Here is a 16,218-nt window from a genome sequence, read left to right as displayed (position 1 = left end):
GGCCTAACAACGGCTTATGACAAAGGTATGTAATTATCCCAAGCAGCAAGAAGTCTGGAGAGGGGGTTCCAGGTGTACTGCATGGGCTCAGCTCGTGATTAGAGACCCAGACTTCTGAACATCTTTCGCTCTGCGATCCTCAGCAAACAGGCCTTTGCCACAGGCCAATGAGCCTAGACCGGCCCCCTCATCTCCAAGCGTCATGGTCTTTATGCAGACATTCTCAAAAAGGAGAAGCGCAGCAGACCATCTTGCCACCTCTTGTACACCATGGAGCAACACCCTCTCCAGACACACCGCAGAATGTGGCCAGGTCTCCGTGGCTGGTCTGCGTCACATGTCCACCAAGCCTCAGCAAAGAGATCTAAATGACTCACAGCTCACCACCAGGTCTGAGGATGGTCCTTCTTCCTTGGAGTGGGGATTCCTTAGAGTTCTGTGGGGAAGAGGTGGGGGGCAGGCTTGGCTGCTGGGAAGGGGAACGTGCTGTGCGCCCATCACAGGCGAGACCAGGCCCCGCGGCGTCTCTGGAGTAAAGCGTTGTTCAGGAAGTGCTATGAGCATAGGGAAAGGAAGGTGGCTTTCTAGAAGGCTGGTGTGTGCGTGGCTTTAGAGCCAGGCATCCTGACTTGAGTCTCAGCTGCAGCATGGGCTGTCTGCCTTCCGTTTCCTGCTCTGATGAGTAGCGATAATAATAGTTCTTACCTTACGGTTTCTAGGTCGGTTTGCTTGCTTCATTTTTCTTTTTTTTTTTTTTGAAATAGTGAGTGAGGAAATATTGTGTAATTGTTCAGTACTTAAAACAGTGTCACATGCGTAGTAAGCTCTCATTAGCTGTCAGAACTGCTGGTACTGTAAATGTAAGTTCTGTTTATTTTCATTTGAGTCAGAATCCTATATGGATTTCCTAATCCCTGCACCCATGGTGGTGCCTTTCCAAATGGAAACCATGGTGCTTGCAGCTGAGTCCCCTCCCAGCAGACTTGCTCTGTTCTAGCCCAGAAAGTAGGGGCAGAATTTGCTGGTCCTTTTCCCTAATTTCCAGACTACTCCAGAGTGCATCCTGTTTAACCAGCTCACTCAGGCCAGAATCCCATTTATTAGATCTCAAAGTGGATGTTTTTGCCTCTCAGGTCCAAACCAGAACAACAATGCAATTTACCTTATCTGCCATGAGCAAGTGGACTTGGCCAGCCCTGCCTCTCCCAGGACACCCGGGCATGCAGCCCAGTGAGCCTCCTCTCGCAGGCCCAGGTCACTGAGCTGATCTGGAAAATGTGGAAAATTTCAGAAAACTAACAAAATCCTCGCCTCCATTCACTTATGATCTTGATGAAGACGCATTTTTTTGGGATTTGGTCACAGAACTGTAAGTGTCTCTCAGGAAGTCTGTGGCTGGCAGGAGAAGGCGCTGTCACTCAGATCTGGTCAGGGTCCTTTGCCCACCATGCCCTTGGCGAATGGTGACATCATCCCTTGTCCATCTCGCTGTGGCCCTTGGGTTCACTTGAGTCTCCCTGAGGTCTCTCAATAAGACAGATGTCCCCTGTGAGGGCTGCAGGGCAGGGGAGCCACTGCCCAAAGGCTGCTGCTTCTTAAGAGGCTTTGGAGGATGACTAGTGAACACTGGTTTCCCAGTGTGGGGGACAGGGGACGTTGTCTGTCTTCACAGGCACATTCTACCGTGACCTCTGCTGGTGGCATCTACATGAGCACAGACAGTTTTAACTTTGGGCTTTGTGCACAGGAAATTCAGAACTGATTAATTTACTTATATTCCTTTTCCAAACCTAATTAGTTCCCAGGGCTTTCAGCAAGTATTGCCTCTTTTGACCCCATGAGCGTGCAAGCCCATTTCTGTAGGAGGACTTACAGCTCCAGAAGACTGGAGCCGAGGACCAATGGCCCTTGCGCTTCCGTAGGGCTACGATTCTCTCTGAAAATCTTATTTTAATTTTAGGGGTCTGCACAATCCCTGGAGTCCAAAGGAGCAATCCGAAGGACTGAAGAAGAGAAAGTAAACAGAAAATGCGTTTCCAAAAAGGGGAAAGCATGCTACAGCCTTAATAACCCGAAACAACCAAACCCGCAGTTCAGGGGCAGCGCGGGCAGCCTGGCCTTCGTGCAGGCCCCAGCCCATTTGCATCCTGAGCAGCTGAGAAGCAGTGGCTGAAATCTGGTCACATCTGGTCCCTTGTGGGGTCTGTCCTCACTGCCCACAGTTTGGTTTCTATCCCGGAAGAGGACGGCTGTGGGGTAAGGCCGCAGACCTGGTTGTAGTCCGTGCCTGGAGAGCTTCCTGTGGGCAACTGGCGAGCAAAGGCAGATCCGTCTTCATGTGGAGCCCTCGGCCTTGGAGCTCCAGCTGCTCCCGGCTATTTTAATTAGTTATACATGACAGTAGAATGCACTTTGATACATCGGATATAATGGAGTGAAATTTCTCATTTTTCTGGCTATAAAATTGTCCTAAACTCAGTCTGGGACAGAATTTCTTTGGAGGTGAAGTTCAGAACCTAGCTCTGGGAAGGAATCAGCATTTCTTAAAAAATGCTTAGGCTATTTTCTGGAGACTGCAATGGAGTTAAGACTTGTTCTGGGGAGCTAATTTCCCACCCACCCAGCCAGCTGTCAGTCAAGAGTCCAGACCTTTAAGCCAACGTTCTTTTTATGTCTAGTCGTACAAAGAGCAAGCCTCTCTATACCTTGCATGATTTCCTCACAAGAGGGAACCTTTGGGTTGGTCTGCTGAGGCTTTGTCTCTTGTAGCAAGGTCCCAGCAAGTCATCGGCTGACCTCAGCACCAAGTCCCCGGCCTGCTCCTTCCTCCCCATGCACCCTGCACAGTGACGCCCCGTTCGCTTGTGCACGCTTCTGCACCTTTCCTCTACGTCTTCCTCTTAAATGCTCCTACAGAGTTATCTTCTCTCCTGAACCAAGCAGTAAGCCTCTTAAAAACAAAGCAGGATGATGAAACCCACAGGCGCAAGTCCTGTTTCTTGCTTTGTCTCTGTGCCTCTTCCCTGCCTCCCTCCCTGAGGGCCAGGGCCTAAGCAGCATCCAGCAGGTCCTGGATGCTGGGCTGGTTATGTCCGGGGAGGGTAGAAGTGATCTTTTCTACCTACCATGTTATGTCCCAGGTTGGTTTGGCCTGGCCAAGCTTGCAGGTTGCATCATGGCAGAACCTGGGCCCCCATGGCACCCACTGAGCCGTGGCTTCAGAGCCTTGACCCAGAGTCAGGAACACGGGAGAGAAGCACCGCGTCAGCTCTTGGACCCATGGCTTCGGTGTGGTTTGCAGTTTTAACGCAGGGAATGCCTCTCCAGGGTGAGGACCAGACACCTTAAGACCTCACCTCTCATCTATTGACTAATATTTGATATTTCACAACCATAGCAAGAAGACTGGGCCATCAAATGCAGACGACCAGAAGTACTCCTTTGACTTATTACCGGGCAGGATCTGCTTGATCAATGCAGAGGGACCCCACTTCTCTCACTCAGTGACCTCAGCCAGGCATTTAATCTCTGAGTCTCAGTTCACCCATTTGTGAAGCTTGCCAGTGCTCAGCATTGAAAGGATGCTTTTGATTGAAATGAGCAGTTTATAAAATTGTAAAATGGAAGTAGTAATAAACCAGCTGCCTAATTGCCCAGCACATCATACTTTTAAAATTCCTGAGTGTGTGATGACATGCTTTGAGACTGCCTGTCGAAATGTGGGAACCCTCTTACTTGAAGCGGAGACAAAGGGCTATTCTAAGGATGCTGGCATTTTGTCCTGCAACTCAGAGTGTGGAAGTGTGTGTCGTCTTTGAGCAAAGTCTTGCTTCTGGAAGAAATAGATTTGGTGGGTCCTCTTTCTACTTAGGCACAAATAGTCATGAGGTTATCAATTTTTCTGAAAAAGACTCACCCTTAAGTTTTTAAAAAGCCTCATTCTGAAGAATTAATCCAAATGCAGAAGTTCTAGCTCAGGATGATGATGTTTTTAATCTACGATTGTAGCTTGGCTACGGGAAGGGTGTGTACAAGGAAAAGTGCAACCGGTGGCAACACCTGCCATCCGTGCCTCCTGAGGACGGGCCGTGTTCTGAGAGGTGCTGCTTGGTGACCATGGTTGCAGACGTTGGGGGCACTCTCACGCAGCCCAGGCGACCCGCGGCCCCTGCTGTGGCCTTGATGCAGCTGGAGAGTAGAACACTCCAGACCAGGAGGCTGCTGGCAAAGCAAACCCTGCTCCTTGTAAGCGGAACGGCAAGACGTGCAGGAAGCCAGCACGTGGCAGCGTCACCGCGGCTCAGCACTGGACAGGCCTCACGCCTGCTCGCACTTGGCCTTGCTTTAGAGGGGCTGGCAGTGCAGCAGCATGTCACATTGTCCCCGTGGGGACTGCGTGGTGACAGCCATGTATCACCAAGCCACAGGGATTTTCAGCTCCGTTGCGCCTTGCAGGGCCCTGTCGTGTGTGGTCCATCGCTGCCCAAGGCGAAGGCAGCAGTGGCCCTGTTTCCCCCAGTGAAGACGTGTGAGAGCAGAGGCAGCCGTGAGATGGGACGGGGACGGTCGTGGACATCAGTTTAGACTTGATGCTTTCTGAGCCGGGAAGTGCGGCGTGAGGTGTGGACTCCTTAAAAACAGCTGCCCACCCGTCCACCTGGCAGGGACTCCCAGGGCACCCAAAGGCTGGGGAGCAAGGCCCTGGAGGCTGTCCCAGGCTCCAGTGTGGGGGTGGGCCTCATGGTGCTCTTCATGGTGCTCCTCGTGGCACTCATGGCGCTGTCATGGTGCTCCTCATGGTCCTCCTCCTCGTGTTCTGCCTGGTGCTCCTTGTGGTGCTCCTCCTGGTGTTCCTCCTAGCGCTCCTTATGGTCCTCCTGGTGCTCCTCCTAGTGCTCCTCCTAGTGCTCCTCTGGTCTTTCACTCTGGTACTTCCTGGGCCACAGTCCACTCAGTATTTGGTCCAGTGTCTGACCCTTGGACATGGATACAGCAGCCCCTTCCCTGTGTGCCTTTTTTTCAGTACGGGTGATGTGCAGGGTCTTGCACGTGCTAGGTGTGAGGAACACACTCGCCTGGCCACACCCAGAGAACAGTCTCTGAAACATGAGGCACAGCAAAACAACAGACAAACAACAACGACAATAAGGCTTCGCTGACTCGCAGGATCTGGTGTCTGGAGAGCAGACACCAGAGTGGTTGCCATCAGCATTTTGTCCCTTGGTGTGCGAGGTCCCCGTTGCTCATGGACTGAGTACTGTGGGGTCAGTCTTCCTGAGTGCCACCTGGAGCTGTCTTCTTGCAGGTATTTAAAGAAACGCACCTTTAGTTGTCCCCTCCCTGTGTTCTCCTGCAGAGGGAGCGTCTTCCTGAGCCCAGTGCTTTGGGCCTGAACGCAGCCCTTACTTCTTCACCTGACTCACTATTTCTCAACAGATTTCTATCTCTGCTGGTCAGAGCGACCCTGGCCCCACCTCCTGTGTGCCAAGGGCTGTTCAGAGGCATATGGACTCTGGATCTGCAGCATCCATGGGCCGCGGTGCTCCTGTGGGGGACTGCTTGTGACTTCCATTCTGCTGCTTCCCCTCTGGACACCTTTTTTACATCCAATTTTACAATAAAGGCTGCAAAACTGTATTCTGAAAATGGACCCTGGGACTTCCTATTTCTCACCCTAAGCGAGTGCTCTACCCCTGAGCCACTTTCCAAGTCCCCTGTGTTTTTCGTGTCTTTTCTGGTCCCAAAACTTCTGCTTTTAGGGCCTTCAACACAAAAGTTCACTGGACTTTTATTTTCCATGGTGGACCCTGTTGGTCCATCAGGCAGGATGCAGACTGTGCAGAGGAGGGCTTCTTTCCTTGGAAGGTGGGGAGGGCAGGTTCTGGGATCCCCCTGCAGGCCCTCCAGTGAGCAGTGGTGGTCAGGATGACCTTTCTTCTCCCCTAGGTCGCCCCAAGCAGCTGTTGCACACATTCCTTTCAAACAAATGCAGGATTCCCTTTTCTCCCCCTTCCTCTCTGTCATTAGGCAGAGAGCAAGCTTGTGAAGAAGGTGGCAGACAGAGCAGATGTGGGCCCCCCTTCTGCACATAGGAATGCTCGGAAAAACATTTAAGATCGCGTTTAGACACACGACTGAGCTGGAAAGAAAGGGAAGAAGGCCCTCGGGTGCCAGGGAGGAGCAGACACCCCCCTGCAGTGGCAGCTGGGACAGGGCTGGAGCAGACACAGAGAGAGGCCTGCAGCTGGACTGCACCCCGTCTGGGAACCTGAACCGAGACCTCAGGACTGTGCCGGGTGGGGAGTTAAAAGGAGCCCCCTGTGTTGGACCAAGGGTTGCCCTGTCCTTGAACGGAAGAACAGAAATTACCTGGCAGACTGGGGGGCCTGCCATCTGTTTGAGACCCTGCATGGAGATGACGTCGCGTTAGAGAAATTCACTTTCGAAATAGGAATCGCGCCTGGATTTTAAGCCAATTCCGTCTCACCTGCGGTCTGCAGAATGCCAACCTGTGAAGCCACAGGGTCCTGGCAGAGGCCACCGCAGAGCCCCTGGGGAAGAATCCATGACAGTCCCAACTGATGAGCTCAAGACAAAAAGTCACAGATCACAGCAGGAAACACACCCACGAGGAAAGGTGTTCAGGGAAGGAAAAAATGAATAAAATAAGTGTCTGCTAAAGTGTATCAATGCTGAGCTCTCGCTACGCGCCAGGCACTCTCCGTGTATTGTCCTCCCCCGCCTGGCGAGATGGAGGCTGTACCACCCACATTCACCAGCTGATGAGGCCACAGTTAGAAGATGGTGGGCCAGGTTTGCTGCTCTTTGCAAACATGCCCCTGAGCCCTGTTACAGAGACCCCCGTTTCTCCTTCACCTGTTTTCTTCTTCCTCACAGAGATGGAAACACATGGTGGATGGCTGCCTCACCCCTGCCTTCCCAGCCTCTGTTGCGGTCAGCTGTGGCTACGGGGCTCAGTCCTCTCAGTGGAACGAGAGCAGAAGTGACAAAAGACTGCCACACTGGCACCTGGAGACACCCAGGGTTGCTCCTCCAGGACCCAGACGTGGTAGGGCCCGTCTTCCACCAGAGCCCGTGACCCCACCCTTCAGCAATGCCACAGGCCGAGTGACCCACCAACCTGCCCCACTTACCTTGATGACAGCGTGAAAGCCCTTTCCACCCTTCAAGCTGCAGAGTCACTAGGTCTGTGTCGCAGCACCTGCTCTCCTGAGAGCCAGTAGTGTTGGCGGGAGCCAGTCCAGATGGGTTGCTTGGCAGGGGGCCACGCTGCACCGTGGGGTGGATACAGGCTGGGGACGCCCCTGCGGGAGTGACTGGGGACCATCAGGCCAGCGCGTGTCGGAATGCAAAAGAATAGATGGGCTTCAGAAGAACCAAATCCAGACTTTAGACATGAAAACTGGTGGGAAAAAATGTCACACTCAGAGTTTTGCAGGAGGAATTTGCCTCTGTGGTGCTGGTAGAGTAAGCGGATCAGCTCGAGATGACAGTCAGAGGCCCAGTGAGGGAGTCGGGTGGGTGGTGGAGGCCAGGGAAGAGAACAGAGGGGACCCCAGGGGCCTGAGGACAGTAGAGCGTGAAGCCCAGATGGAGGCGTCTTTGGGGAAGAGGCTGCTGGGGAGGTCGCTGCTCACCGGCCTGTTCCTGTTAGAGCCCAGTCTCTGGGGGCTGTAGGGGCTCTGCTGATCCCACCTCCCGCCTGTTCTTCCTCTTCCGGGGTCTGAGTGGAGAGCCGCAGAGGCATCCTGAGCACATTCCTCTAAGCAAAGTCATCTCTCATCTGCACAGAAGACCTGCGGTTGCCACTCACAGGCAGAGCCAGCGAGAGGAGAGCTGGCGGAAGTGGCCCAGAGAGCATGGGCTTTGGTCCAGTTCAGTGTCCTCTTCTCCTGTTGCGTGTCTCTGTCGACCCTTATGGGCCCCGTCAGGGCATCCTTGGGAAGGACGAGGACTTGCAGTGACCTCCCCACGTCCAGTTCGGGCCCCTGGGTCCATTCGTGCTGGGTCTTCATGCCCATGACCCGAAGGACCTGCAGCATGGGGGCCCCGGGCTCTCCTGGCTGGCTGGAAGCCCCGGAGCACTGGCCTTGGGGCCACAGGATGCTGTGGGCACCACGTGGTTTACCTGGGTCAGGGATCCGCTGGGCCTCGGCCTGTTCAGTGCTACCCTGGGGCAGTCTCAGGAAATCAGGATGGTTTTCCTACTGCAAGGAGAAGCGTTGGACTTTAATGGGTCTGCACAGGAAATGGCCCAGGTCAATCAGTGGAGCAAAGGGATGTGACCAGGCAAGACGGGCTTGGCCTGGGACTGTGGTCTGCACTAGATTTCTGAGCAAGCCCTCCTGCTCCCGTTCATTTGCATGAGGGCTGGGACGTGCTAGAAGAATAATAAGCGTTCAGTCAGTTGTGAGCGCGCGCTAGCTTGTACTGGTTCACGAGAGCAGTGGTTAAAGTTTCAGAAAAGTGAGAGAGCCTGTTATTAACAACTAGCAATTATTAGAACTATATATGATAGAGATTTACAATCATATTAAAATCTAAGGTGATAAGTACTTAAAACTTATTGCTTCCTAATTATTTCACTATTGTCTATATTCTCAAGGTTGTATGTTTATTGTGTCTGCATGTCAGTCACTATGTTGAATATTGCGTATTCATCACTATAATGAAACACCTGACAAAGGCTGCTTATGAAGGCGAGAGGTTTGCTTAGCTCACAGTTCTGGAGGTTTGAAGTCCAAACCTCATGGCGAGGCTCAGCCACCCCTTGACTGCATCGCCTGGTGGTGTGGACAGCAATGGTGGAAACGCTATGGGGGCAAGTGATTGATAGGAACCAGGAGCAGAGAGCCGGGAGGGGCCAGCTCCTGTGTAATGGTCTCTTGGGAGAGCTCAGCAGGTGGCCGAGAACCACCTTCCGACTGTCCCCCCAGCGACCTCAGGACCTCCCAGTAGGTCCACCTCTTAAGGTTCCCAGCACCTTGAATACGCCCAGCCTCCGATCACGTGGACCCCGGCTGGAGGGACGCAGGTACACCGCATCCCAGCTGCCGCATCGGTGGCAGAAACACCCCTGTGGCACGTGGCTGTGCTGCTCTTCCCAGGTCCGCCGCGGTCGGTCGGAGCTGGAATCGGCCTGGGGAGGACACCAGCAAACACCGCAGCACCTGCTTCCTTCAGAGGCCGGGCCAGCCGTTCCTCGAGGTCTGCTGTGCGCAGGCCCCGCTGGGCTCTGTGTCCACTCCACTCACTCGGGCACTGCAGACTCACTGCCTCCCCCGTCCGGGCACCTGCCCTGCTGTCGCCAGCCGGCGCTGAGTGGCGCTGCTCTGTGCCTGGCGATCTTCTAGGGCTGCAGGCCGCATCGCCCTAGGTCTGACCCTTGAGGGAGACTCCGTCACCGTCCTCGTGAGCAAGGAGAGCTCTGAGGAACTGGAGGGGCGTCCTTCCACGTCTCCCACCTGGTAGCCCCCGGACCCGGGTTGGAGCCCACAGCCCTGCTCTCAGCACCCTGCTCTGCTGCCCTTGTGGCCTGGGCACCCCTGACAGAGCAGTGAACAGGCCGTCTGCACTGGGCTCCATTCTCAGCTGTGGAGGGGGACTCCCTGAGCAGGTAGATGTCAGCCGCTCATAAGAGCCAGGACGACAAAATACAGAGGCAGGGAGGGCGCGTGCATCTTGTCTTCCATGTTGTCCCCACTTACAGGTGAAGAAGCTGAGGCTCAGAGAGGACAAAGCTGTACCTGAGGACACACAGCACAGCTTCTAAGTGGTAGGACTGGATCTGCACCTCCAACCCGGCTCCTGCGCCCACGCCCTCCACACCACTGCCTGCGGCTCCTCTCTTGGTGCTCCAGGTGAGCTGGGCTGGAATCTGCCAGGTCCATCCTCCTTTGTTTCTCTGTCCCTCACAGACACAGGAAGGACGGAGCAGCGTGTAGCTGGCAGCTGGGTGGCGGCTGCTGAGAGGCCTGCAGGAGGACCTGCGACATCTTAAGCGTGGAGCCCGCCTTCACGCTGGCCCAAGGGGCGCTGCCTGTGGAAGCAGTGGTACCATGGCTGGATTGCAGGGGGCGCAGGGGCCTGACTGGATGCGGCTGGCCTCAGACAAGCTCTGTGAATAGGCACCGAGGGGCTTGTGGGAGCCGCATGGCCCCCTGGAGATGCTGTGTTTAATGTCAACGTGCTTTGACCTTTACTTTGGTGGCATTTACTAATTCTGTCAAAGTGGCCGTTTCTCACTTCTCCTGCAGCCTAACAGAAAATCAGACTGTGGTGAAGCCCATGCTGGCCCATACAGAGGGGAAATCTCTAGAATGTTCCCTCCGAATCCTGGGACCAGACAGAGGACCACCTTGACTGTGTTCTAGTCCACTTAAAATTCCGACGCCAGGGGAATCAGAAGGAAGTGTCATTTGAATAATAGGTCAAAGCATCAGCCTGACATTTGGAAGCACTAGAAGCCAGGTCTGTCAAAGCAGGCCCAAGTCTGGGTGGAGAAGGCCCCGATCGCACATGCTTCGGATCCTGGACCCTCAGTGGCAGCCCCTGCGCACCAGGCTTCTCTGCCACTGTGGCAGAAGATCCAAACCTTGGCAGCTTAGACACCCCTGGTCCCTTCTCTGCAGTTCAGGCTGAAGCCAGGCCGGCACAAGGGGGTCTCTGCCCACGTGCTGACAAGGCCAAGGTCACTGTGGGTGGATCAGCACTGTTGGCAGGCTGGGCTCCTCTCGGGAGATCTGCTGCAGGCTCCTTTGGTTGCTGGCAGAATTCAGGTCCTGGAGGTTGCAGGAGTCTGTCCTTCCAGAGGCAGCCCACACTCCCTGGCCCATGGCCTCTCTGTCCTCAGAGCCAGTGGTGGCTGGCTGAGTCTATCCAGTGGGAGAATATTCTCAGTCCTTGAGTGTCCATGTGACCCACTGGGTCCACCTGCTTAACCGGGGTGTGTAACTGTGCCAGCCCGGAGGTGTGTAACTGAAGCCCACAAGTCCCTGGGCTGTGTGTGGAACCCTCACGGGTTTGGGGATTAGGAGGACATGCGTGTGAGCTGTTGTCAGACGTGGCTGACACTGGCCTAGGTAAGACAGATGGCTTCTTCAGCAGTGACCACAAGTGGCCTGTCCACCACGGCTGCAGAGGTGTGAACTCAGGCTCCTGGTTCACATGGTGATATCCCAGCAGGGTCCAGGGGCTGCTCATGTGCTCTGACCATTATGCAGGAAAGAGCAGACAAAGAAGGAAAGGACACTCGTCGGCTGACTCTGAGGAAGGATTCTGGAAACTTCCATCTGGTATTTTGCTGGCATTTTGTGGGTCTGGAATGACAGGACCACATTTGGCCACAAAGGATGCAGACCAATGTTTTATTTTGGACATAGTCCCAGAGAAGTTTCTATTGCAGTGGGCCAACAGGACAATCAGCACTGAGCTGTCAATCGCACCATGGGTAAGTCAGCACCGTGGGGAAGTCAGCACATGGGTAAGTCACCACTGTGGGTAAGTCAGCACATGGGGAAGTCAGCACCGTGGATAAGTCAGCACCATGGATAAGTCAGCACATGGGGAAGTGAGCACCGTGGGTAAGTCACCACCATGGATAAGTCAGCACATGGGGAAGTCAGCACCGTGGATAAGTCAGCACCATGGATAAATCAGCACCGTGGGGAAGTCAGCACCATGGGGAAGTGAGCACCATGGATAAGTGAGCACCATGGATAAGTCAGCACATGGGGAAGTCAGCACCATGGATAAGTGAGCACCATGGATAAGTCAGCACCGTGGGGAAGTCAGCACCATGGGGAAGTCAGCACCATGGATAAGTGAGCACCATGGATAAGTCAGCACATGGGGAAGTCAGCACCATGGATAAGTGAGCACCATGGATAAGTCAGCACATGGGGAAGTCAGCACCGTGGATAAGTCAGCACCATGGATAAGTCAGCACCGTGGGGAAGTCAGCACCATGGGGAAGTCAGCACATGGGGAAGTGAGCACCATGGATAAGTCAGCACATGGGGAAGTGAGCACCATGGGTAAGTCACCACCATGGATAAGTCAGCACCGTGGGGAAGTCAGCACCATGGGGAAGTCAGCACCATGGATAAGTGAGCACCATGGATAAGTCAGCACATGGGGAAGTGAGCACCGTGGGTAAGTCAGCACCGTGGATAAGTCAGCACCGTGGATAAGTCAGCACCATGGAGAAGTCAGCACCATGAGGAAGTCAGCACCATGAGGAAGTCAGCACATGGGGAAGTCAGCACATGGGTAAGTCAGCACCGTGGGTAAGTCAGCACATGGGGAAGTCAGCACCATGGAGAAGTCAGCACCATGAGGAAGTCAGCACATGGGGAAGTCAGCACCGTGGGTAAGTCAGCACCGTGGGTAAGTCAGCACCGTGGATAAGTCAGCACCATGGGGAAGTCAGCACATGGGGAAGTCAGCACCTGGCAGCCTCCCTCTCTCTGCCAGTGAGATTGCACTGACCGCTTTGCTTTGCCTTGGCCCTGCCTGGTTCTCGATGTTCGCGTCCTGGAGTTGCTCCTCCATCCCGCCCACTAGTTGTTTCCAGAGTCCAGGAGGGAAATGGTCACTGCCTGGTGGGAGGGGCGGGTGGGCAGAGGAGCACACCCTGAAGGCCCTGCTCAGATCCGGGCAAGCACCTGAGCAGGTTGCCTTTACCCTCTACCTGTGAATGGAGGGTGGAATCAAACCCAACCTACAAGGTTGTAGGGAGAAGGTCGTAAGCACCAGTATCAGTGTGTGTGGCAGATACGAGCTTTTAGTGCGTCTATACTCCTCTTCTCCCTGGGGACCTCGCCGCAGGGAGGCCAGGGGCCTGGAGACCCTCTGTGGGCCATTTGCTGTCTGCTGGTGGCATCTGTCCCCTTCCTCTCCTTCTGGCAGCCAGTTTCCCTCCAGTTGAGTCTCTCTCCCTTGCTGTGTGGTAGCTGTGGCGTTCTTACCAACTCTAGGACATTCTGGTGGCTGAGAGTCACTTGCAGTCAGTGGGGGAATGAGACACTTCCGTATTCCTTGGCTTATTCTCAGGCCTTCAAAACCTCAATGCCTAAGTGGATAGTCGATGGTCGACTGACCCTGTGGAGAACCAGCAGTCTTTGGGCGAGCTGTGAACCAGCAGCAGAGCAGTTGGGCAGCTGTTCAGCCACAGCCAGGGGCTCTTGAGTCAATGTGGTCTGGTGGCCACGGGGACCTCAGCCGTGAGGCGCCGTTGCTTGCGGATGAAGTTCTCCTGACCCAGCAGGCACTGCCACAGAAAGGCTGGGCCAGTACCTGCCTCTCGTCATCAGAAGCCATTTCTGTTTGGATGTCTTCTCATGACGTGGACGGACGCTCCCACCAGGTCATCCTGGCTGCCTTTGCTCCGTCTAGCACTTGCTGGGGTTCGGGAGCGTCTCGAGGGATGCTTGGTTCAGAATAGCTCGCTGGCTGTTCTAAGGGCTATGTCCAGAAGTGCATCTGTCGTGGACTTGGAGCAGAAGGAAGAAAGGAAGGAAGGAGGGAGAGAGATGGAGAAAGGGAGGGAAGGGGAGGGAGGGAGGGAAGAAGGGAGAGCGGGAGGAAGGAAAGAAGCAAACTACTGTTGTGCTGGCCCCTTGCCACAGCCTGGGCCCCTGGGAGTTCTCTGTGGAGGTGGGAGTGTGTGTGCCTCCCGGCCCAGGCACTCACTAGCACTGTGACCTTGGGCAAGCCACTTCACCTCAAGTGTGCTTTTCATTTGAGAAATAAGGAAGGCAAGGTCTACCTTTCATCACTCTGGAGAGGACTAGATGAGGTGCGAGAGCCATCTGTGGAGGCGTCTGGCTCTTAGTGAAGAGTCGGCAAGCGCTGGCGGTGATCAGTATTAAATTCCTGACCACAAGCTGGGCATAAAGCGGCTCCTTGGAGAGCATCAGCTCTTGGTATTGCCGACCACGTTTATCTTCCGGCAGGTGCAGCATCACAGCAGTGGGGGAGCAGAGCCTGGGTACGCCTGGGTCCCTGTGTGCACCAGCACCCGCCAGAGGGGCGCCTATGCAGACGTCGTCCCAGCCACAGTGTGCTCTGGGGCTGGCTCCGGGGGTTGTGTTCCAGGTGTTTGCAAGTGTGTGATGACGTGCACCCACGTCACACTGTCCTGCGGGATGGCTGAGCTGCCTGGAAGCCCTCTGTGCTCCCGGCTCGTCCCTAGCTCTCCCCTAACCCTTGACAACACTGATCCTTTGAGCGGCTCCTTGGCTTCGCTCTTTCCGGCGCGTCACGGCTTGGAGTCGTACTGTAGCCAGCTTTCCAGCGTGGCCTCTTTGGTTCAGCGTTTCAGTCAGCTTTTTCATCGCTGTGACAAGACACCTGACAGGAACAACTCAGAGGAGGGAGTTTATTTGGGCCCATGGTTTCAGAGGGTCACTTCATAGATGGCCAACTCCATCACTCTGGGCCCAAGGTGAGGCAGGACCTCCTGGAGGAAGGGCCAGCTGGAGGAAAGGTGCTCAGCGCACAGTGGGTCAGGAAGCAGAGAGGTGGGGGAAGGGGTCACAGGGAACAGCCCCAGGGACCCGCCTCCTCAGCCACGCCCCACCAGCCCATTACCACCCAGCGAGTCCATTCAAACTAGGTGGACCAATTCAGTCCCAGCTCTCAAATCTAATCCTGTCACCTCCGCATATTCCTGCATTCACAGGGACTTTAAGGGGACACCTCACATCCAAATCAATGCACTTGATGGTTCTGTGTTTTTCGTGGCTTGATAGCTCATCTTTTGGCACTGAGTGCTCTGTCGTCCGGATGCACCCAGGTTATTTATCCATTTACCGAGCGAGGGGTGTCTTGGTTAGTTCCTGGGTTTGGCAGTCGTCCAACAAGGGAGCACAAACTTCTTTGCACAGGTTTCTCGAGAGCGCGTTTTCCACTCATTCAGGTGAACACTGACGAGCCCGGGTGTTGGATCACACAGCGTGTTTGGTTTTGCAAGAAGCTGCTCCACCGTCTTCCACAGTGGAGAGGAGTCCCTGTCGCTCTGTGCTCCCATGAGCACTCGGGGGTCTCATCCTCACAGGTGGTGGCTGCTCGTGTTGACTTTCAACCCCTCGATGCTCAACACGACCTTGAGCATCTCTCACATGCACATTTGCCGTCCGTGTGTCAACTCTGGTGGTGTCTGTTCAGACCTTTTGTCCATTTTTAAATCAGGTTGGTGGTTTCTCATTGTTGAGTTTCAAGTCTTTAGAATGTTCATTGGACAACAAGCCTTCATCTTCATTTATTTATTTATTCTTCACACTTATGTGTTTATTATAAGAAATTGGCTCTTGTGGTTATGGAGACTGATAAATTCCAAGCCCCACAACTGGCTGGAGACCTGGGAGAGTCAGCAGTACATTTCCAGCCTGAGAAGAAGGCCTGCCACACACGGTGGTACCGGCCCGGCGCAGTGCTGGCAGGAAGAGATGCTGCTATGGTTCAAACCCAAGGCAGGAAAAGAACGGCTGGTGCAGCTCAAAGATGGTCACACAGACAGAGAGCTTCTCCTAATCAGTGTCTTTGTTGTTTCCAGGCCTCCAACTGATGGGATAAGGCCTCTTCCACTGGGAAGGAAGACTCATCTTCTCCCTGATCCGTCTTCGTTTATCCAGAGATGGAAACCAGAAACCTCTTTCACGCACGACTCTTCTTTCTCGAACCATCATCTACGTGGAGATCTTTTGCTTCCGGCTCGTATTTCTTGAGGTGTCACTCTGATGGTTAAGTTGCTCAGATGCAGAGCTGGAGATGGGCACATTCATGAACACGACTTCCAAGGAGAAAGGACTGACGCAGGCAGACGACGGTAGAAGCAAGAAAGGGAGAGGTGTCCACAGGAGTCTGGTTTCGTCTGGAGCCTTAGCAGCCCCAGAGTGCACACTGCGCTGCAGAACTGGCTCCACCTGGAGACGGGGACCTGCCTTTATTAAGCCCCCCGTGGCCACTGGGTGGGCCCTGAGAGCAGTGGGCATAATCCTCCCAATTCCTTTGATGCAGTTGTGCAAAGAAGGGTGGGCCTGTGACCTGTGAGCAGTCCAGTCACTCTCGACCTGGGTGCACTGGCCTGCTGGAGAGGGTTGGAACTGGACGAAACAGTACCCACCAGTCTTGTCTTCACCAGCAACGCCAGACTTTGATCTTTTACATCTAAATCTTTACGATAATTTTGAACCG

Source organism: Sciurus carolinensis, chromosome 12, assembly GCF_902686445.1.
Source record: "Sciurus carolinensis chromosome 12, mSciCar1.2, whole genome shotgun sequence".
In the NCBI taxonomy this organism is placed as follows: domain Eukaryota; kingdom Metazoa; phylum Chordata; class Mammalia; order Rodentia; family Sciuridae; genus Sciurus; species Sciurus carolinensis.
Note: the sequence above shows the minus strand (reverse complement) of the source record.